This window comes from Pseudopodoces humilis, chromosome 2 (assembly GCF_049639895.1).
Source record: "Pseudopodoces humilis isolate 2021_Gansu_Grassland_sample_001 chromosome 2, ASM4963989v1, whole genome shotgun sequence".
Classification (NCBI taxonomy): Eukaryota; Metazoa; Chordata; class Aves; order Passeriformes; family Paridae; genus Pseudopodoces; species Pseudopodoces humilis.
In genome coordinates this window covers 103,722,069-103,744,714 of record NC_142201.1, presented here as the reverse complement: position 1 = coordinate 103,744,714, position 22,646 = coordinate 103,722,069, and positions in this window count along the sequence as shown.

Here is a 22,646-nt window from a genome sequence, read left to right as displayed (position 1 = left end):
GGTCTTAATTGTTCTGACCAGTTTCCCTGGAACCACCCCTCTCCCCGAGCCCTCCCCTGCCCCTGTTCTCTAACAAGGCTTCCCAGGTGGATCCCAGGTTCATGTCACCACCTCGTCTACAACCCTGTCTCATTCCTGCTGCCCCTGGTTCACGCCCTCTCCCGTGTCTGGGCTCCAGACAGATGCTGTAACAAACCCGTGGCTCTGCTGACCCCAGCCGGAGAGGGCATTGCCTGTGCTGGAGTTACCCTTGGTCCTGGCTCATCCTCCCTTGGGAGCAGCCCCACTGTCACTGTCCCTGACAAACAGGACAAAAGTTTACTGAACTTACAGCAAGGCAAGTTCTGGATAACCATTAAGTAAATTTCCCAACTGTGACCTATTTTAAGGTCACTTCCAGTCCTAATTTCCCTCAACCTGTGAGGTGCTTGCAACAGCCACAACTGAACCTTAATTCACTGGTGATAAAGCTAAGGGATTTTGGGTTTTGAGGTTTTTTTTCTCCTAAGTGGCTCCAGGGTGTATTTGCATGGTTCTTCACAATTACAGATGACACCTCCTCTTCAAAACTCTGTGAAATTGCTGCTCTGCAGCAGACCTGTAACTGATCTTGTAACAAAATTTCAGTTAGCTGTCAGTTTTGGCACCAGTGGTGGTCCCACTAACCCAGCAGCTCCTCTTTTGCTTTTCTCACAGAATACAAGTGGATTTACAGACAATCTGCTCTTGATGCCAGTTAAGTGCATCTTGAGACTTTCCTATCTGCTGCTAAGGTATATTCTGGCCATCTTCAGGAAAAAAAAAAAAAAAAAAAAAAAAAAAAGTAGACTAGATAAGCCCATATGGGATTCTTAAAATATCTGTAACATTCCAGAGTAACAGATTTTGCTATTTGCAAAATACCACTGCAAGCTTTCCTGTACAATGCATTTTGTATGAGGCATGAATAAATTTCCTCGATACCGAGATGCCCAGCTGGGGTGTCTCAGGCCACAGCTTGTGTGACACAGCACCATGGCATCAACATGACGGCTGCCTCCGGACAAACATGTTAAATTAAAATAATCATGAGCACAAACTGGAAAATAAATGAGTTAGCTTCGTATTTGCAATGGAAATCAATCAGGGCACACAAGAGCTTCCACTTTGATGTTCTCACAAATTTGTATAATAGCTGTTTTGATGTTTGCCTGAGACATGCCTCCATATTTTTCCAGCCCCGTATCAGAAAGGTGAATACAAATATAACAGCTGACTCTCTATTCTCCTTAAGTTTTCCATTGTGTATCAACACAAGGAAAGCATCCCAGAAAATATATTACTTCAATTAAAGAAGTCATATCCAGGCAGTATGATGAAGTAGGAGATAAGCACTATGTGTACGGTCTGAGGAACTATTCCAGTTACAGCTCAGCTGAATCGATATTTTATTGACACCACCCACACACAAACACCCCCTCACCTCCCCAGAGCTGCTTGCTCTCACCTTTAGCTGCTGCCTCAGCCAGAGCTCCCTGCCATTGTGTTTGGATTTTATCTGTTCCACTTTGAATAGGTTGAGGTATGGAGGCTCTAAATCAGTTCTGAGAAACGACCCAACTGAAAAGAAGAACCCTCTTTGTAAGGAAAAGGGTTGTTCCAAGCCAGATAAATCTGTTGGCTAGAGATCAACCAGGCAAATACCTAAATGAATGGTACTGAGAGGTGAAATCTCTGTTGGCCTTGAGGTGTGGAAGGAGGAAGGGGTCAGGGAGATAAAAGATTTCCCTGAATCTGCCACCTGCAGCACAGCTCATGACCCCATTCCATAAGGTAAAAAGCATTACCTAAAATACAGAAATGAGAAGGAGATTCCCTTTATGGCACCCTCATTAGCTGCCTTACTCTCAAATGACGGAAAGGACTGGTTAAATCAGTTTTAAGACACCATAAAGTAAGTCAGCTCTACTAGTGGCTCTGCTCTATCAGTGTGTGGTTTTTCTGTAACCAAGAAGCTGAATCCAAGTGCTGCTAAATGAAGATTTTTATGAAGTTGCTTTAGATTATTATCTAAATATCTAAACTATTATTTAGTTTATTATCAGGAATTTGGTATCTGCTGGTTTAGCCTCTCCTTTGTGAAGTGACATGCTTTTAAACTTGTCAAGAAAAATATTTGTAATTTAAAAAAAAAATCTCAAAGAACTAACCCATCTATAATTATTAGAGTTCTATGCTCTTCATCTTACTGCCTGCCTTCCATGTCTTCTTTGATAGAGTTTTCTCTAGCATTCATAAATAATTGACACTGTTGATGATTTTTCTTAAAGTATGACATCTATCAAAGACGTTAAGAGAATGGCAAAGATAAAATAGCATAGTATAGTGTTTCTTACCCGGAGGAGAAATAAAAAATTCCAATTCCTGAAGATGCATGCCAGCTAGGATAGATTTTTTTAGTATTACTATTACCTTCCTCTTTTGTCTGTCTTACTTTCTGTTTTTGTTTGTTTGCTTTTGGGTTGTTAGGGGTTTTTTTAACAGTACTAAGGTTTGATCATTTGCTATTAATAAGCAAGGCAACACTTGAATCCTCCAGCACATTTGGGGTTCTGGCTGTTGTAGAAATATAAATTCTTCTCAGAAAGAATTATTCTCAGTAAAAATTTCTTCATGGAAAAAGCTGTCAAGCATTGGAACAGAGTGCCCAAAAGTGAAGTCACCATCCCTGGAGGTGTTCAAGAAATGACTGGATGTAGCACTCAGTGCCATGATCTAGTTTTCAGGCTGGAGATCTATCAAAGGCTGGACTAAATCATCTTGGAAGTCTTTTCCAAAGTAAATGATTCTGTGATCGTGGAAAAGCTTCCTGCTAAATTTACTGCCACTAAACTGAAAAGAAGAAGGGGCTGATCTCCTAGCCTATTTTCCTGTCAAAGTAGAAAACTCACTCTTGTAAGTTATGACTTTGGCCTACAAAAAATGGGCCTCTTTTCCTAAGGTGAAGCCTTGCTTATCAGTGGTCTAAGACCCACAAACTCACAGGGTCACTTTCCAATGCATCATGTGAATACTGCCCACTAGCTTGGGTATGAGTGGGGATTTTTTTCAGAACAAAGTATAAATATTTCTAGCTTGATCTTTGAAGACAGTCTAGGTATTAAGTGGTATGGCTTCTCTCCTCTGCTGTCTCTCTCCTATGTTTTCTCTCCTCTCCTATACTGAACTAGATTCTTTTCATGACTGACCCTGTGTCTGAAAGTGAAGGGCTGACCTGTGTTAGTCCCAGCAAGAGTTACACAGCCTGCCAAGCTTCATCACACAGGTCCAGGCACTGCACACTAAAAAAAGAGGATAAAAGTTACAAGATTCATACACTCCACAAGCTTACCGTAGTCTTAGATTAGCTATGAAAATTTAATCTGACCATCAAAACAATATGTAACTTCTTGAGAACATCACTGTCTTGGTTGGTCAAAGAAATGGTCAAAAATGGTTTTCTGCAAGGTGTTCATCTCAAATCTACACTGTGGTTTAACTTGCAAAAATTTAAAAAAAAATAGACTGAGTCAGACTGAGGGCAGCCTCTGGTAGTTGCTAACACTTCAGGGGAGAAAAGAATTAAGAAGCTATTCAAGAAGATTGGGCATCCCTGCAAGATGTAATACTGTAAGCCAGGGATAAAAACCTGAAATTAGGTAGAGGGCAGTATTTGCAGATCTATGTCTGAAAAACTATACAGACTTTGTTTGCTAAGACTGTAAGTAAAGTTTTACAAGTTAAGGGCCCTCTTCTGGAACCAATCAGGTCTAGCATTATACTGACAACCTTGTTTTTTTTGTTTTTGTTTTTTTTTTTTCTGACTAGAAATTGCTACATTGACAGACAGTATAATTGTCCTAAGACAAGGCAGCCCCTCTCCACTGTACTAAAAATGAGATATTATTCAGGAGATGATGGGGAGTGGGGGGCTTCATTTGGTGATTTCTTGTTTTCTGTGCATCAATGGTGAGATCACTGCTGAATGCTGTGTCCAATTCTGAAATTAGTGCCTCCAAAAAGATACTGAAAAATTTGGAATGGCCTCAGAGAAGGGCTCTGAGAATGATTTGATCTGGAAAGGTCCAAGAATGAAAGAAAGAAAAACTGTATCTATCAGTAAGTATATGTTGAGCTTGCACTTCAGTAGAGAAGACTACTGAAGTTGCATACAGATTAATGGAAACAAAGGTTTGTTTTGTCTCCACAAGAAAACAAACAACTTACTCAGGATTTCCCATACCAAGCCAAAGTTCAGTACTTTTCAGCCCCTGACGTTACCTCCAATGGGAACTGTGGCTTTGTGAAGAAAGAGCTGGGGTGAGACCCAGAGGATCAAAGGCCAGGGCTGCAGCGCAGTGCAGGTGAGCCTGAGGGCAGCTCCTGCAGGTCACTGCAGGCCATGGCAGGGCACACAGGGCCTGCCCGCTGCTCTGGCCATCCTGAACGCAGGACAGCTGCTCCCAACACGCGCTGTGGGGCCACACCTGGGGACGGAGGTAGTATGCGACTGCTCCAGCCATAAGAAAAAGGTTCAGCTTTGTCTTTGCTGCCTTTTCCTCAGCCTTCCTTGCCCAGGCACTGCCACAGCTTGTCTCGGGTGCTGAGCTGGCATGAAGCAGCGGCACGGGAGGGCTTTGTCATGGCAGCCCCGTGACAGGGCAGAAGGGCAGGGTGAAGCACGGCTCTCTGGTGCTCAGGGCGCTGCCACCCCAAACAAGCTGATCAGTGATCGTGCTCACCCCTACAACCCGCAAGGCTGGCTATAAATCAGCGAGCCTGACCTGACTTATGAAAGCCTTAAATCCGTAGTAGGCAAGGCTTTCCTTCACCTCTGAACAGGTGGATTGATTTAACGGAATTAACTACACACACGGCTGTCTCTCAGGCGTCCTCGTAATCCCCTGGAAAACACTGCAGGGAAACACTGCAGTGGGTGGCAGGCAGGTGTGTGCTCCCCGGAAATCACCAAGCCCGTGTCCGCCGGCACCAGCAGCGAAATCGCGCTGGCCCGACCGGGAGCGTGAGGGCTCCCCCGCCACTGCCGCAGCTCTCTCAGAGCTCGCCCAAAGCCTGTCTCATGCCCCGGATTTCCTCCGGGGCCGCTTTCCGGAATTCGGCTCCTTCCACGCCCGGCGGATGCTCCACCATGAGGCGGCGGCGCAGGCCGGGACTGTGGGGCCGGGACCGCCCTTTTCCTGCTGGGGCCGCCCTTCTTCTGGCGGTGGCTGTGCCGTGCCCGCCCCCGCCCTCAGCGCGCAGCCGCCCGTGGGAGGGGGAGCCGGGCCCGGCTGGCTGCGAGCGCCGTGCGGAGCTCGGCCCTGGAGCGGTGTGCGGGCTCGGCAGCTGAAAGGGGTGTGCGTTTCAAAAAACAGAACCATTCGGGTTGAAAGGGATCTCTGGAGATCACCCGCTCCAACCCCTCTGCCAATGCAGGGTCACCTAGAGCGGGTGACACGGGAACATCTCCAGGTAGATTTGGAGTGTCTCCAGAGAAGGGGACTTGGCGCCCTCTCCGGGCAGCTGCTCCAGTGCTCTGCCACCCTTAGTGCAAAGTTCTTCCTGACGCTGACATGGATCTTCTTGTATTTTAGTTTATGGTCACTGCTCCTTGTTCTGTTGCTGGGCACCACTGAATAAAGCCTGACTCCTACGTCTTGGCGCCCACCTTGGACATACTTACATATACTGATGAACTTCCCTCTCAGCCTTCTCCAGACTAAACAGGTCCAGCTCCTGCAGTCTCTCCTCATAAGAGAAATGCTCCAGACCCATCATCAGCTTTAGTCAGATGGCTACTGACATATAATTATTTTTTAAAAACTATTTAGAGGATTGAAGATGTCAGATTTGTGAAGCAATAACACTTTTACTATGGTGCCATAAGAATACTGCCTCCGGGAGATTCAAATATAGAGAGCTAGCTTGTGCAAATTCCTTGTGGTAGTGTATTTAGCTGGATTAGTTCCTTTAAACAAATCTCCTCGGGCTTAAGTTTTAAATTAAAATAGTGAGCAGTCCTGCTGAAGTTTAAGAAGTAGTTATATTACTGTTATAGAAATAGAGAATATAATATTACATAGCTATAGAAATAGAGAATTTGGTATGGAAATTCATCAAATCAGGACTAGCTTATATATTCAGCCTCTTTAAACATTTTCGCTTTGGAATGTGGGTAGAAAACGAGTGGAAAACCTGTTTTACCTTCCCTGGGTTTTCCCAGTGTGCCTGTACCCACAGCACGACTGTTCAGCCTGTCAAAATGAATGAGGAAAATAGTAAAGATGCTGCTGTGAGATGTGGTTCTGCCTCAGCATGACCTTTTGGCATTTGCTGCCTTTAGCAAAGTTCTGCTCAGTACAAGTGAAGGTCTGAAAGGGAGAGAATTAATAATTTATTATAAATCAGTTATTGATCGCACAAAGAGTAAGCTCTCTAAAAATGAACATAAGCAATGGTGTTTGTCTCAAGGATTCTATTACTCAAGCTGAGATAGCAACAAAGTATTTTGAAGGTTAATTATGGACCATATGATGGCAGCAACAGGTGAGATGTGGTAATCATGTCATCACCAGAGATGCTTTAGAGACTTACATTTCCAAAGGTCTATATTTAAAAGATGAAGGGAGATATTAAAAAAGCTAGGAAGTGGTAAGAGAGAAAGCATGAAGAAAAACTCACTGAGCAGTTAGAAGGAACTCTTGGGTCAGTGAAATACCATTCTGCTTGTCTAGCATGGGACATTTCAGTTTAGCATATAAAAGAATTTAGATGCCAGAGTTTACAAAATAGAGATTAAACAACTAAACTTCATTCACACTTTCTGTTGTTAAGGAAAAAAATATGCTGATTTGTAGTGACTATTAAAAATTACCATATTATTTTGATGGCTTATATATGGTTCTAGCTCTTTATTGCTGACCACAAATCTGAATTCCTAAGGTAATTTTAAAGTCACTTTCCTATGATGAAGCAAGTCTTGTCAGATGTTAGATGGAGCCTGACTAATTAAGAAACTGCTTTCAGGCTCTGCTAGAAGATCAGAGATTGTTCTTGATTTGCATCTTAATTAGAAATCATTGATGGCGTAAAGACTTCCTTTGGTTATTAAAATGTGACCTGAATATTGCAACCTGTTAGAGGTAAGCATATGTAGAGACGAAAGTGGCACAGAGAGGAAAAATTCATCACACTTTTCTATTTTCTAGTTGTTTCCAGTTCATACTGTCTCTGCAAATCAAATTAAGGGACTCTAGTATTCTAGTATAAATTTACTGGTCAGGAGCTGAGGAACATTATTAAGTGCTTGCATTTGCTGCTTGAAATATGACAAGAAGCAAAGATGTGTAAGACACCAGTATAGAGCAATTTTATGCCTGGTACTTTCAATCTCACTTCTTTAGATATTATTTACATGTCATCACTAGTCCCTCTTCACGTTCTTCTTGTCACCTGCAGAAGAGGAGACACAGTACAGGCAGAGGGAAATGAATAATAAAAGGGATGAAATTCAAACATAGGAGAAGGCAGAGTAATAACGATATTTTATATAATACTCTTTATCTTGGGTACTTCTTAAAGCTGAAGTGAACGGTAACTCTAAATGAGGTGTTGCTTCCTTCCCTAGCTCAGCAATCCCTAAACTGTAGCACTTTTAGCTGTAAATCAGACTGTGGCATAAACCCCTAATCTGTCTCTGAGGCCCTGTGCATGTGTTACGTACTGAGGGGAGTGTTACTAAGAGGTTACTCATACCCTTCTCTCACATGATGTGATTAATGCAGAGCAAGTGACTCCAAAATCTTAAGAGCAGCCAGAGTGGAGTAATAGTGGATTGTCCCAAATCTCAAAGAATGTTTGAGTGGATGGTATTAATAGCCTGATTATGTAGCAGCAAGGGTTTAAACATAGATTATGAGGTGTATAATTTTATTCCTTAAGGGGCAACTAATTTGATAGGGAGCACCTTGTGGGGGAAGCTAGCTTTCTAGAGAGGCTGTGGGACTGGACAGTTTTTATTTCAGGGAGCACGTAAGTCCTGTTGGATGCTGCAAGTGTTCATGCCTGATCTGCAGTGCTCTGAGAGCATTTACAGGCACCCTGACTCACCAGGATGTCTCCTGCTGTTGCTCTTTTTTAGGGCTTAGTGTTTTACAAAGGAAGTTCTACCTTGTTTATACTACTTCTGCATCTGTACCAAGATTTACATCAGACGTCACAGGCTCACTCCTTAGAAATTTCACATAGCAGACATTTTTGTTTCAGAGGAATGGCATTTGGAAAAATCAGCTCCAAAAAGCTTCGTTGACCTTCTGTGAGCCATGTTAAATGACCTGTATTAGAACAGAGAACCAGCAGTAATTGTGTGCTCAGTTTTAGTTGCCCAAGAAAAGGGGCATGATTGCAGGTACACAGAAGGGGTCTGAGAAGACTATTCCTATAAAGTTTTATGTTTCTTAACATTTTCCTTTCCTTTTGTAGTTATTTATAACATAATTTCTGTTCAATAACACTGCCTCAATTCTCTCACTGTCAAGAGGTTCCTAAAACACAGTTGCGCCTAATAGTATAGAAACATAACTATGTGATAATTTCAGAGAAAGTTCAGCTTTATTTGGGATGAACAGCTGGAAAAATGTTTCTGAGTTCTCCTAAATGTTTTTTTTTAAGAAGAATCATCTCATGGCTGCACAATAAACTAAATTATTATAACACCAGGAATCAATCAGAAATAATTGGAAGATACAAGGAAACTGTATATATGCAAATATCATACAAGATATTTCATAACAACCCCTTCAAAATTGTAATTTGCAACTTGAAAGACTAAATAATCTGATTTTCTTAGAAGTGTATTTCAAATGCCTCTTGATTTGGAGCAACTGATACCTCCTAATTTGAGGAACCTTTTCAAGTCTGGACTAATCCCCATTTCCTTTTTAAAACCAGAGAGAATGTGTAGGAGTTGTTCCTGTGAAGATACATTACCATCTCAAAAGCGGCTGTTAAGAAATTATTTAGAAATAATAAACTGGAATTATCAATACTTGAACTAGCTTTAATTTAGCCATTGAAGTAATGGAAGTGGTAATACAAGAGTTTGAGAGGAGTAATTGGCTCTCAGCAGGTAAGCTGGGTAAAACTCTGTTCCTTCCTGCCATGGATGGCCTTTAATATAAACTTCTCACATTTGATCAGCCAGTTTCAGTTAACTTGGCTATCTCTACAGTGCTGCTCTAGCTGTGTTCTCTTTGTGTGGTAACTGCTCTAAGTTGCTGGCTTAAAATGGTTTCTGAATCCTCTTTTTTTCTTTCTCCTTCATTCCAAAATAATAGTAATACATGCTCATTCATGGACCAAGTAATATTTTTCTTTTAGGAGCATGGTATTTAATTTCTATAGTCCAAGCCCATCTTGTATGAAAGTTCAATGCCCATGGATTAAAACGTTGCCTTTCTTTCAGCTGGAAGAAGAGATTCAAATATTTCATCCTTGAGATCACCACCTCAAGCCTTAACGATGGAAATATCTAAAAATAGCAGATGAATTTCTTACTGTACCAGCTGAAACAGAATGAGTTAAGTATGTTGCCAAGGTAGATACCCTGTTTTAAGACATGTATTTTATGTGAAATGATCCCTAATATTATTCTCAAGTAATAATCAATTACTGCTATCGAGAGTGTTTACCATACTGCACTGGTAGTGGCTTCTATTCCATGTGCTTAAAAAATGGGTCCAAAGACAGACATTCACATGAAAAATGTCCAGGTTTTTATTGCTGTGCCATCTGTGCTGAATAATTCTCTAGTTTCTGGTTTACATTAAAGGCATCATGAAAAATGATGACAAAGAGGAGGCAGATAATCACAGGTTCTTTAAAATTATTCCTGCAATAGCTGAAATCTGTAAATTTGTCAGATTATATGTATTTAAACATTTGTCTCAAGGAAAGTTAACATTTTGAGCAGCGGTTTGAACGTAAGGGCAGGCCACAGATGTGGCTGAGAAGTGAATGGACCAATCTGAGCTGCACTGTTCAGGTAATATGGTACCTGAAAAAAAGTCATATTCCCTCAGAGCATGTCCCTGCTGATTTTAAATTCTTCAAAAGTCATTTCCCTTTTTTTCTCTGTGTATGTATGAATATTGTGTGTGTGTGTGTGTAGAACACCTTAGTGGAAACCTTAGTTAAAGAAAGTTAGTGAGAAATTTCGTTGGTATGGGATGAGATTTAGCTATCCACGTTTGCAGTAAAGGCTTCCAAAGTATGAATCCAGTTCTTGGAAAAGTTCTTTTCCTTGACGTGATCACTTCTTACAGAAGAATGCTATAATATATTTGTAGCTTTCTTTCAGAAAAAAAGTTTACAGATACAGAATGCAGTTATTTATGAAGATCCAAAATATTATTGTATGGGTTTGGGAAGGAATGGCTAGATTTCTGAGTTTTTATGATAAATTACCTCAAAATACATCATTACTTTCAGTTTCAGCAAAGTGGAAAGGAGGGGTTGTGTATGCCTTAATTATACCTATTAATTTCATTTCTCCTTCTCTTTCATTTCTACTTAAATAGGTAACAAAAGTTAAGTACAGTTTTATTAATTCTTGTGGAAGTTTGAAATGTTTGCCACAGTGTCTGCAATGCTTTTCTATAGGTGGAGTAGCAGAAAAATTACTTTTTAAAAAAAGAATGCTTAAAAAGATCCATGCTTTGTAACCGAGGGTAGGACAGAGCCCAGTGCAGGGAGAGAAGATTCTCCCACAGGAACTACCTGATGTTGTTTAACAACCTGGGAAAGAATCTCACTTGTGGGTCTTTCGCATTCAGAGTTTGGAATTTGGATTTCTAGATTGTTAATGATGATGCTAATTACACAAAGAGGACACGTAATGGGTAGAATTATAGGTTTCAAGGGGTTTTGATATTATTTTTTCCATAAATTCTTAATGACTATGGTGTTATGTTGCTGAAAAAGCTTGGAGTATTTGGGCCATAAATTACTCTCTGTACACTGCCTTGGAGAGTGTACGGTGAACTACAGGCTGGGAGCAGAGTGGCTGGAAAGCTGCCCGGCAGACAAGGACCTGGGGGTGCTGGTCAGTAGTGGCTGAACGTGAGCCAGCTGTGCCCAGGTGGCCAAGAAGGCCAATGGCACCTGGTCTGTATCAGCAGTGGTGTGGCAGCAGGACTAGGGCAGTGACCGTCCCCCTCTACTGGCGCTGCTGAAGCCACACCTCAAATCCTGTGTTCATTCAGTTTTGGGTTCTTCCCTACAAGAAGGACATTGAAATGTTGCATATAAGTCTTTCTTGTAGGGAATGTTTGCATTAGGTATGAGGAAATATTTCTTCACAGAAAGGGTTGTTAAGCATTGAAATAGGCTGCCCAGGGAAGTGTTGGAGTCACCATCTCTGGGCATATTTGAAAGATGTATAGATGTGGCACTGAGGGACGTGGTTTAATGGTGGCCTTGGCAATGCTGGGTTAATGGTTCGGTTCAAAAATCTTGAAGGTCTTTTCCAGCCTTAACAATACCATGATTCTATCTGGTTAAGAATGGAGCAGATGGAAGTCAAGCTAGAACCTGTAATATCAGTTTTTATCCCAATGTCAGGTGCTTACTCCAGACAGTTCTAGACACCTGGTTTCAGTGCTGAAAACTATATTGCTAATCTCTCACATTGCTAATAAAGAGCTCAGTGTTCTGGACTAAAAAGCTTGGGGCTGCTGCAGGAGTCCCTCTCTTGTCACTCTGTAGCAGGATCTAGCTAGCTAGATATCATTTCTTGATCACAAGCAAGGTACAACCATCTTAAAAACCTTGAAATAACTCCACAATCAAAAAAACCCAAGGAGAATGCATGTATAAAAAGCATCAAAAGTACTGCATTTGATATATTTTATTTTACACTAAGCTGTATCTTTAAACAGAAAAGTTACAAAGGTGAACACTGTCTCAATTTTAACACCCTAGTTACAGAGAAACCTATTGACAGATGTTCTCTGCCCTCCCCCTTTCTATTTTTACAAATGCCTTTATTTTGGAAGAGGGAGGGGACAGAGGCAATAATGAGAAAAAAGATGTATCTGCAGTATCTGACTGCTGGGAAATAAATATGCCCCATTGATTTCTCCATATGCCATATTTCAGCAAGGTGGCTGCCTTTTTCCCTGTGTATTAATTAAAAAGTTGTTATAGAGGCAGTGAAGGCCCAGCCTTGCCATCACCCTTGTCTCATGGGATTTATGGAGAGGGCAGGATCAGACGTGGCTGATCTCACATCTTGTCCTGCTCTGAGTTGTAACATCATCACAACTTCAGAGCACACAATGTGTGAGACCAGTGAGTATCATTGCCTGACTTGGCCCCTGAGAAACCTGGAGATATCAGTGTGTCCAGTTCTGTTCTTCCTTGTTTGGGCTTTCTCTGCAGTTTTCTGTCCCAGCCTTGAATGTTGCCGTAGCATTTCAGAAAGCTGCTTCATGTGAAAATGGCCTAGCCTGTCCTAATTACAATAGCTCCTTGTTCTCCTGCCAAGAAAATAGCATCATCAGCTACTTGGATTATACAGAATATTACAGAATAAAGACAACAACAGAAATACACTGTTATTTTTCCTTCCTTATATCCTGCCTTGTGACAGGAATCCCTCCCCCTGCTAAGTTCATTGGTTAACAATAAACAAAGATGCTTTTAACAGCTGTCTTCCTATAGGTTCTGTCCTCTGTGGAGAGTAATACACTAGAGCCATGATAGTATTTAAAACTAGCTTACCAACATAGTTTTGTTTTTTTAGTAAACTTCATTTGACCTCTCCTAAACAGAGATGATACCCTTTTCTTCCATCTACATAAAATGAAGCATCCACAACCCAAATGTTAAATAATAGCTTACATAATTGTTTTAAACCCTTTTATTAACATAGGCAGAGATAATTTTTCACTGAAGAGATAGAACACCACCACAAAACTCCAGAAGTGACCAGAAGTTGTAGTTTAACTTGGGGATTTTGGCTTGCTTCTGTTTTTCATTCCTATTAATAGAAGGTACTGTTTCTCAATGTTTTTGGAAATTATGTAAATGTATTTGGCTGAATATCAAATATTGATTTATGAGAAACCCTTTTTTTTTTTAAATCTTAGAAAATTGTTTACTTTGCCAAAGGGAAATGCTTTGAGGAAAGGATAAGGACTTCACTTTCCCTAGCTGTAGGTCACTAATTTTGGTCAATAAAATTAAGATTTTAATTTCCAAGGACTCCCTCTGTAGTCCACAGAGAGGAAGTGGTTCTCAGAGGGAATTCCTGATCAGAAGTCTATCTCAGATATTCTGTGCCACCCTTCAGGGGAGGCTTGTGGATGAGAGTAGAGAGAAGATTGTCTCAGACACCCTCTGCAATACGTGAAGGATGGATGTGCCTTGGTGGTCCTAGTTTTTCAGTGCTGGAGCCTGGCTGGGGGCTCTCCTGACAGGCTGCCATGCACAGATGGAGAGGGAGATACCAGTTTCCGTCTGCTATTGTGCCCTGTCTCCTCCAGAGCTGCTGCAGAAAGGATGGTGAGTTGGAACGTTTTGTGAGCCCAATACTTGAATTGTGGACCACCAGTTCACGGCCACCTTTTCTTTGGAGTATCAGTCCATCCTTTCTCTTCTCTGTTAACATCTGTCTTTATGTTTTTCAGAAATATTGTAGATGAGCTCCCTGCCATTTTAGGGCAAGAACTTCTTGTTCATGCTTACAGCAAGCAAATTACATGACATTAAGTTCTGACTAATGCTTTGTTCCAGTTGTGGTTGTCAGCTGTAGGTGATAATGTCTGCATTCAGAAAACACTGACTCTGCCTTTGCACATGAAGAATGGTCTCAGAAAATGCTCCAGCACTGCAGCCCCTCTGCCCTGCCACATGCTGTCTCCACAGCTGTCTCAGGCTGCCCATGAGGAGCCTGATCACTTGGATCTATGAGAATGGAGCTGCTCAGCTGTTTGAAGTAGTGGGTGCATATTTACCCATATCCAGGATTCAGATATTCAGATATCACAGTTTTAGACCTACCCAAAACTGGACTGCAGGGGAGTCTGCAAGAGACTTTGAGGTGTACTGACTGATTTAGACAATTCTCTAGGTGGGCACTGACCTCCTGCATCTTTGTGGTGAAAGTCCTGCAATTTGATGTTCTTTTGCACTGCACTGCTTCATCTTCTTAGTTTATATTAAACTTTTATTCAAACAGAATGCTTTAAGTTTCTGGATCTTGAAATTCATTGCTGGATTCCTCAGTATTTATCATTCTCATCCAGTAAAATTGCTCCACTCTTCTACAGCAATCGAGACATATAAAACTTCCTTGATTCTGAAACTTTCATGGGTTCAGAAGTCAGAAGGATACTGTCTCTTCTGACTACAATGACTGTGCCATTGCTTTTGCTGTCAGCAGTGTTTATTTTTATTTATTAATAGATACTACTTTGCTTTTTTCCCATTTAGTTTGGTAGCCTAATGTTTAAAGTAGCTGATTTTACCTAAAGAACATTTCATTTATCCAAATTACTGGTTTATTGAATGTATTGCAACTTAGCCAATAACCAATAACCTCACATTCTTTCTGTGCAATTCCAGTTCTGCATAACAAAGAGAGGGCCATATGTATCCAGGGGAAACTGAATCACTTAAGCAGAAAATAAAGTCTGTCAAAACACTACATAAATGCTGTACATGCATCTTTTTTAATTCAGTTGGGTAAATTAAGAGATTTCCAGTGCATTCTGAATGTCTAATCTCTGGATCAAATTTCAAAGGTCAAAAAATGATCTGCCACTCTTCAAGCTAAAATGCAAGTCATGAGTCAAACAATTAGTCCTTTAAAGGAATAGTGAATATGTGTAAATTCTTAATGGTTTTAGAGCTCCTTGATTCAAGTCATCTCATTAATTTAGATTATTGGTTAAGAAATGCTGCATCAGGAGCTTCAGTGCCACCCTCCCCACAGAGATGGAACCTAATGTGCTAAGGTACAGACTGACATGAAAAGGGCTTGAAGTCTACAGAGCTAAGCAGAGATGTGCCTGTATCCAAGAGTAGCTCTCATTTGGCTTAGCACATGCAAAAGACCTTCAATATTTCTATCTCGTAATGGGGGCTTTAAAAACCTCCTCTCATAAAGAAAATACTTAAAGGGAGGGGAAGAAGCTTATTAATGATTCCTTTCAGTGGGTCACTGCTCTGCAGTGACTCTCAAAACTGCTATGGATTTTAAAATTTTCTCGAGCACAGCTGGGCTTTCTTTTTTCCCTGGCACTTTTCATCCAGATATAAATAGCTACTAGAGCAACAGTACCAATAATTTCTTTAAAGAAATAACTAATGAAGCCATAAAAAACATCTTGAACCAAAGCTTTCCAGAATGACTGCTATCATTTTCATGCCTCTGTTCTGGGTGCTTATGAGTCTATCTAGGAACTGTAAATTTAGAGAAAGAAATAGAAAGGTGTATGATAAGTACAGCAGATGGGATATTTAGTGTATCTTTTTAGAGATTCTTTTTCTTAATGCAGCATTATTTCTGTCAAAATTGAAATGCTTTGAAAAATATGCTAAGTTGATGTAAGTTTGTTCAAAGGAGAACTGATAAAGCATTAAAAAGTCCAGCAAAGAATATTTTGACCATTTTTACAAATTTTTTTAAATGTGAAGCGTGTTATTTAGAAGAATAAAAGAAATCAAAATTCTAGGAAGTGTAATGCAGCAACAGAACAACAAAATATATTGGGTTTAAATGGGAAAAAATTGAAAATGGGAAAAAATTCTGTGAAACAGAAAATCCAGTTCCTGGCCAGGTCTGTTTAGTGACAATTTCCTAAATCTGCAAATACTTTTGATTCATAGAATCATGAGTCATGATTCTGTAAATACTTTTGATTGATGGTTTTAAAGGGAGAGAAGATTCTTAAATGTCAACTCACAAATGCAAGTGGATTAAGATCTCCTGAGCCCCTGCTTGTTTTAGTGGGGACGGCTTGATCATTGTGTGGAAGCCCCATTCCACATGTAGCTCGGAATGGTGCCTCAGCACTGAAGCTTAGTTGTGCCCTTCTCTGAAAACTGGGTGAAGATGTTTTCCCAAGCTGTAAATATCAATATATTGTCTCAGACTAATTTTGCTTTTGCAGAGCATAAGGCTCTCAATTACCTGAAGTGTAGGCTGCTGTTGTGCAGGAGGAAGGGGGAATGTTTGGAGTGATGGTGTTTGTATTCCCAAGTTACGTGTGATGGAGCCCAGCTTTCCTGCGGATGCCTGGATACCTGCCCATGGGAAGTGGGGAATGAATTTCTTGTTTTGCTTTACTTGTGCATATGGCTTTTGCTTTCCCCATTAAACTTTTATCTCAACCCACAAGTGTTCTCACTTTTACCCTTCTGATTCTCTCCCCCATCCCACTGAGGGGGAGTGAGCATGTGGCTGTGCAGTGCTTAGGTGCTGGCTGGGGTTAAACTTCTGTATATTTTAAGTTGGGTATTACTTTTGAAGCCTAGAGAACGTGTCAGGTAAGCTGTTACCACATCTCACCTGTCACCATGGGGTGCTGCAAAGATGGGTCTCATGGGAGCTGGCCAGCACTGGCAGCAGAAAGCTGGGAAACTTATTATAAAGACCACCTTCATTACTGGAAGAAGTGTTGGCGGAGGCAGAAGCTTTTAGTGTGAAGGAAGCAGAGCCCATTCATTAGCTCTTCTTGCTATGTGGAAATTCAAACGTGAAATAAAAAGGACTAGTTGTACTGTGCAACTCATCACTGTGCAATGAGCATTGCACCATGCTTTGACTGTAACATCCACCAAATGTAATAATCATCTATTGGCCAGATTTCCTCTGGGGATTTTGACCTATTTCCTGTTGAAACAGATTTTTCTCGTGTCACATCCATGCATTTCCCATCCCTCTGAACGCTGAAGAAGAGATAGTCTGACAAATTAATTAGCTAGAGTTCTCCTATGTAGGAGACAATGTAGGAGTGTGTAGACCTTAAAGGAGTATTTGTCACCAAATGAACATGTCTGTGCTAGTTCAAAATGCCCTTCAAGCTGTCTGAATTATTTCTCTGTTCAAATGAGTTACTCCTTGTAGGTGGACTCAAGAATCTTGTCCTTCATCTTAATTTGTATACAGCAGATTCATGGCAGAGTAATTTAGTCATATGAAGGAATGCAGATAACACCTCCTTTGTACACTATGCAGAGCTGTTGTAAGCCAAGGAGTTGTACAGGTAACAGACTAGTAAAACCAGGCCTGTGATGTCTACCAAAACAATTGGGTTGCAAACTTTGCATAGTCAAGTTAAAAATCTAATTTAGCTATTTGTATGGGTTCTTAATCATGCATGTAATGTGTACAAGTTCACATTAAAGTTAGAATTAATTACATCTTTCAACTCATCCATCTAAGCAAACAATGCTTTGCTTAATGCAGCTTTGTTTTTATAAATATCCTCCCATTATGCAGCAACTGAATATTCCTGTTTTACCTTGGCTTTTGTGTGTGGGAGAGGCACTCTGGAAACTAAATATATCCAGTATTAATTATACTATGTATCTCAGAAGGACTGCAGGATAATTCTTCTTTATAGTTTTATAATGAGATTTGTCTGAACATGAAAAAAGCTCAGCCAATTCAACATTTTTAGTTCAATTTTAGATCTATCTTTACATCAGTGAGAGTGAGACAGAATTGGCTCCTGTATTTTACAACCTGGTACTTAGGAAAAAAGACCTAGTTGAGTTTTGCGAATACTCAGCAAGAAGAAACAATGCACAGGGAATGGGGAAATGGAGACAAAACGTAGAGGAAATAATAGACGTTTTTGGCATCTAAAGAAACGGGAGGTAGAGAAATGCCTGTGAAATACAAATCTGAACATGAAAGTCCTACTGAATCCTAAGAATGACTTGCAGTATGTTAGATCATAATTTTCCTTCTCTGTTATGTTTCTTGCCCTGTTAATAACCCACATATCCCACATTTGATGGCCTTTGTGCTTACCTCCCTTCCATATGAGCCATCAAACTTACCCTGGCTCCCCAAAGCTGGTATATCCAATGTTTTGTGCCACGAGCCATTTGCAGAGGGTTTCCATCATCCAGGATACAGCTGGTGGCTCTGACTCAGAAATGCTGAACATGAGGGCTGGTTTTTCTCTCAGCTGTCCACAGTAACCATGGAAAAGTTTCACTTCTGCCTTGGATTCAACAGAATCCAAACCTGGAGGTATTGTGAACTGGATGATCTGAACTCAATGAACTAGAATTTTCCCACTGAATCATTCTACTTACAAATGGGTGAAGTCCCCAGTTTACTTCACCTGTCACACAGGTACCCTGTTATTCATAACTTGTGTTTATTCCTTGAACAAAGCAGTTTAGCCACTCCTGCAGCCCAGGGACAAGGAGGGGGACAGCCTTGCAAATTGTGCTGAGGTTGTTAAGAGGCAGAACCCCTCCAGCTGTTTTGTCTGTCCTGTCCCTGCCACAGCTGGCCTGCAGGGGTGGAGCACCTGCATGTGTCTCAGCACAAAGTCATCTTTCTTGGCCCAAACTGGCCTTTGTCAGCACTTTAAAGAAAATTGCTGGACTTTGCATCTGAGTCATGTACACACAGCTCCAGCAGCTGCTTTTCTGCGGGGATGGTTTTCCCTGGTAAACATGTGATAGCAAATTGTGGAGGGCCTAGAAACAAAAGAAGGAAATAATTCATTAGTTTGCAAAGACTTCCATGCTTTTCTTCATGATATTTCAGAAGTCAATTCTTAGCCCCATGTAACAGACAACAGACATCTACTACAAACATTCTCAACCAAATGAAAAAAAAATATGTGGCAAGCAAGCACCAAAGATTACAAATATATATTTTGCAAAACTGCCTGTAATTATGCAAAGTAAATTTTATGCAAAAAGCGGCGCCACCTAAATGGCAACATAACATATGCACACATTCAGAAAAGACAGTCTTTTCAAACAAACTATTGCCACAGTCATACAATAGCTTGAATCTTCAATTACAAGTTAATCTATCCTATAAAAATGATTTTTTTAATGTGGGGATGCAGTTTTTGTTTTTCACTGCTAAGAATTTCTACTCTTCCAAGTTAAAACAGTAAAGAGACGTAGAAGGCAGAGGTACCTCCATGTGTGGCAACATGACGGTAGTTTTGTTGCAGCTTTCCACTAGGCAAGGTAAGAAATCCAGTTTTAGATGGCTCAGATGTTACCAAAGCAGGCCTATAACTAAAGTCTGTTAATTTCTCACCTTAAACTCAGACACAAGCAGTAGCTTTCTAGCAGCAACCCTGAGAGTTATGGTTTTCTCCAAATTGTCCTCTTTTCTGTGTTTTCTGGCAAGTAGAACTGTGGCACTGGGCTGCAGTGCTGTGCTGCATACCCAGAGAAAGCAGGATTTTTCCAGCTGTGGCAGTTCATATGTGCTGCCTGCTCTTGTACCATGATGTATTTTTTTCATGCAGCCTCCCCAGAGAGCTGGACTGAAGTTACAGCACTGTGGTTCAAAGTGAAACTGCCTTAAAGAAGAAGAGGAGGATACAAGTTTACATAGGTTGCAAGACCTATGCTCATTATCTAGTTGGTGCAATGAGATTGCTTTGTATTGCTTGTGTTTTGTAAGGTTCCAGAAAAGTCCATGGAAGGGGTTTTAGATGGGGTGCAGATGCAGTGATAGCTGTGTCAGAAGTAGAAAGTGTTGCAACTTCCTAAATAGTAATAATAGATGGGTTGATGCCATCCACTTCGCTAGTTTGTCTTTTCCTGCTTTGTCATTAGGGTGCCTGTCTGGAAGGGCTAGAAAGCGGAAGACTCTTCAGTTTTGAAATATTTGCAATTGTAAGCCGCCAAGAGGGAAATGAGTGTCTTGAGAGAGGCAGAGTGCTTCCCTGCAGTCTGAGTGACAAACTGGGCTCCAAGCTCCACTACACAGAAGGAGGAGTAGTGGTTTTGACAGTGAAGACTCTCATTTGGCCTTTATTAGTTCTCCTGGTCATCTGTGGCAGTCTTAGGGATGTGAGTGTCAGTAAAGACAGAGCACTAATAGAATTTGAGTTTAGATCACTTTCAAAAGTATAGCAGACGTGAAGAATGCATCAAAATGGAATATATCAGAAGTGATATTGATTCTGAGAAAATAAACTTCTTCATCTAGGGCCTTTCAACACTGATTCTGAGGAAGTAGATGCTTTCATCTAGAATCTTTCTAGATGAGTCCTCAAATTCATGACCACTTGAGCCAAACTGACTCTACAGTCCATAAAACCTGGTCTTAAAGTAAAGATCCCAGAGCCAAAGTTTTTCTTCCACTAAATTCACCTAGCGAAGATCCAAACTCATGTCATTGTATGAATTAGTGAATATGCTCTTTGAATCACAGAACTGTACAAAAATATGTTGAATTTTTCTCTTACATTGATCCACGTGTCTCCTCTGTAGTTACCAGAGTCCACTAAAGAACAATTAGAATTATATAGCTGAAAGAAAACAAACAACAACAACAAAAAATCCCCTATCATAAAGAGTTTACTTGAACTTTTCACCTTACTATACATGTACACATGGTGGGATGGGTAGTCCTGATTCTCTTGTCCTGTTTCTCTTGTCCTGTCATCATGTGTGTGGAACTTGTATTTCCAGTGCATCATTGTGACTTTTTGACAGGCCATGAAGGTGTGTTTGCAAAGGCTCCCAGCATGGTGGAACGCTGTATCTTGGCCACTTCCCAGGCTGCATTCTGCACAGCTTCCACACCAGTCACCTGCCTAACCTGGTGCAGAGAGCTGCCTGCCCTCATAGTGTGGGGTTTTCCCACAGTCCCAACTTGTGATTGTGTCCTTCTACAGTTCATGCTCTGCCATCCCTGAGGTCTGTTTAGCCATTCTATCTCCCAGCCTTGGTTAACAAAAGTAGAGCAAGCCCTCAGAATGAACTGCTTTGCCCACATTTCTACACAGACAACTAAACTAAGTGTATGAGATGTCACGTCCCTGCAATGCCAACCAGCCACTGATGATAAACCTTCTCTGTCTCTGCCTTCACACTTAGCTAATCAGTCTCCATCTTTTTCATGTGATTAACTATTTTATTGTCTCAATTTTGTCCAGTTTTATAACAAACACTTCCCTTTGGTTTTTGCCTTTGGAGATTTTCTTGTTTCATTGACTCTCTGGAATACTATATTGAGCTTGTTTTAAATTGCAAAGTGTGCCCATGTGTAGTGTGCCTCAATGAAACATGCATGAACTGCTATTCTGAGTGGCTCTCGTTGTCAGTCCGTACGCAGTGTTTCTGAGAAGGCTGCTGCTCCCAAGTTCCCCAAAAGCATTGCCTAATGTCACCACTTCAGTTTCTGTCTCCATTTGAGACCATGGCTTCTCCCTCTCCAAAGTTAACTCTTGCTGTTGCTGATCAGCACAGAATCCTTGCTAGTGTAGCATTCCCTGGCTTCTGCACATTCTGTTCCATGGCAGAAAAGCTGGCCCTGACAATAGTTTTCTTTGGAAACGTGTACCAAATGTGCAATAGTGTAAGAAGCTAAATAGAGTTTTACCAGTAAATACTAAAGATCATCAATGAAAGTCCCCACCGAGAAGCAAGTGCCACCAGAGATCATTTCTCAAACAGTCTGACTAATGCAATTTATGACCCTGTCTCATCTCCTCAGGCTCCTGTTTAGCTAATGTGTCATCCTTTCAATCTTATGTTTCACCCCAGCTGTCTGTGTTTTTACATTTAAAGGCTTTGCATGAGCTGTGCCTGATACTGTAGTAGTAAAGGTCACTAAGCTGACTTTACTATTAGGTGGGTTTCATTTTTATATACCAAACATGATGAGGAAGAGTCACAGTGAAATCTGTTGACAAGATCAGCTTTAAATGTTGAACATATTAAATGACTTTGCTTTCAGTTGGTCTTCTCAGGACAAGGGGGACTGGAAATCTCATTAGAATAGATAAAGTAACAGATTTTGCAGCGCCAAGTGTACTCTTGGAGCCCAATATTGTCCCTCATGTGAATACACAAAGAGTAAAGTTGCATATTTATTTGGAGGTTGGCCTACAGCTGTGTCTAAAGAAGCCACTGACAACAGCCACAACCACCCTCAACGCATCTCAAAGAGGGTAAATAGCAATAAAGGGGTCTTAAAGGGCTATTACATATTGATTAAAAACTTTGTTGTTCTTTCTTTCTGGTAGGTAACATTCCTAAAATTAATTATTAAAATTATAACTTTTTAATCACTCAAATGAACACTATGCTCAGATAAAAGAAGTCAGATATATCAGGTGAAATTGTCTGCAATTCTCAACATTCTTCTGTACCATTTAGGTAAAGTGGGTTTTCTAGTTAAAACCATGACAAGAACACAAAATGCTTTTTTGTTTTCTCTTATGCCTTCTGACTTAAAAAACTGCTATTGTTGCAGTCAGTAAATGTGGTCAGACACCATGGATTGTTGAACTATCATGGTGAATACATTCTTTTCTGCCAAAAATATATTTCAGAAAGCATTTAGTTTCTACATGCAGGTAAAAAATACAAGATGGTGTGAGCCTGACCATGCACATATC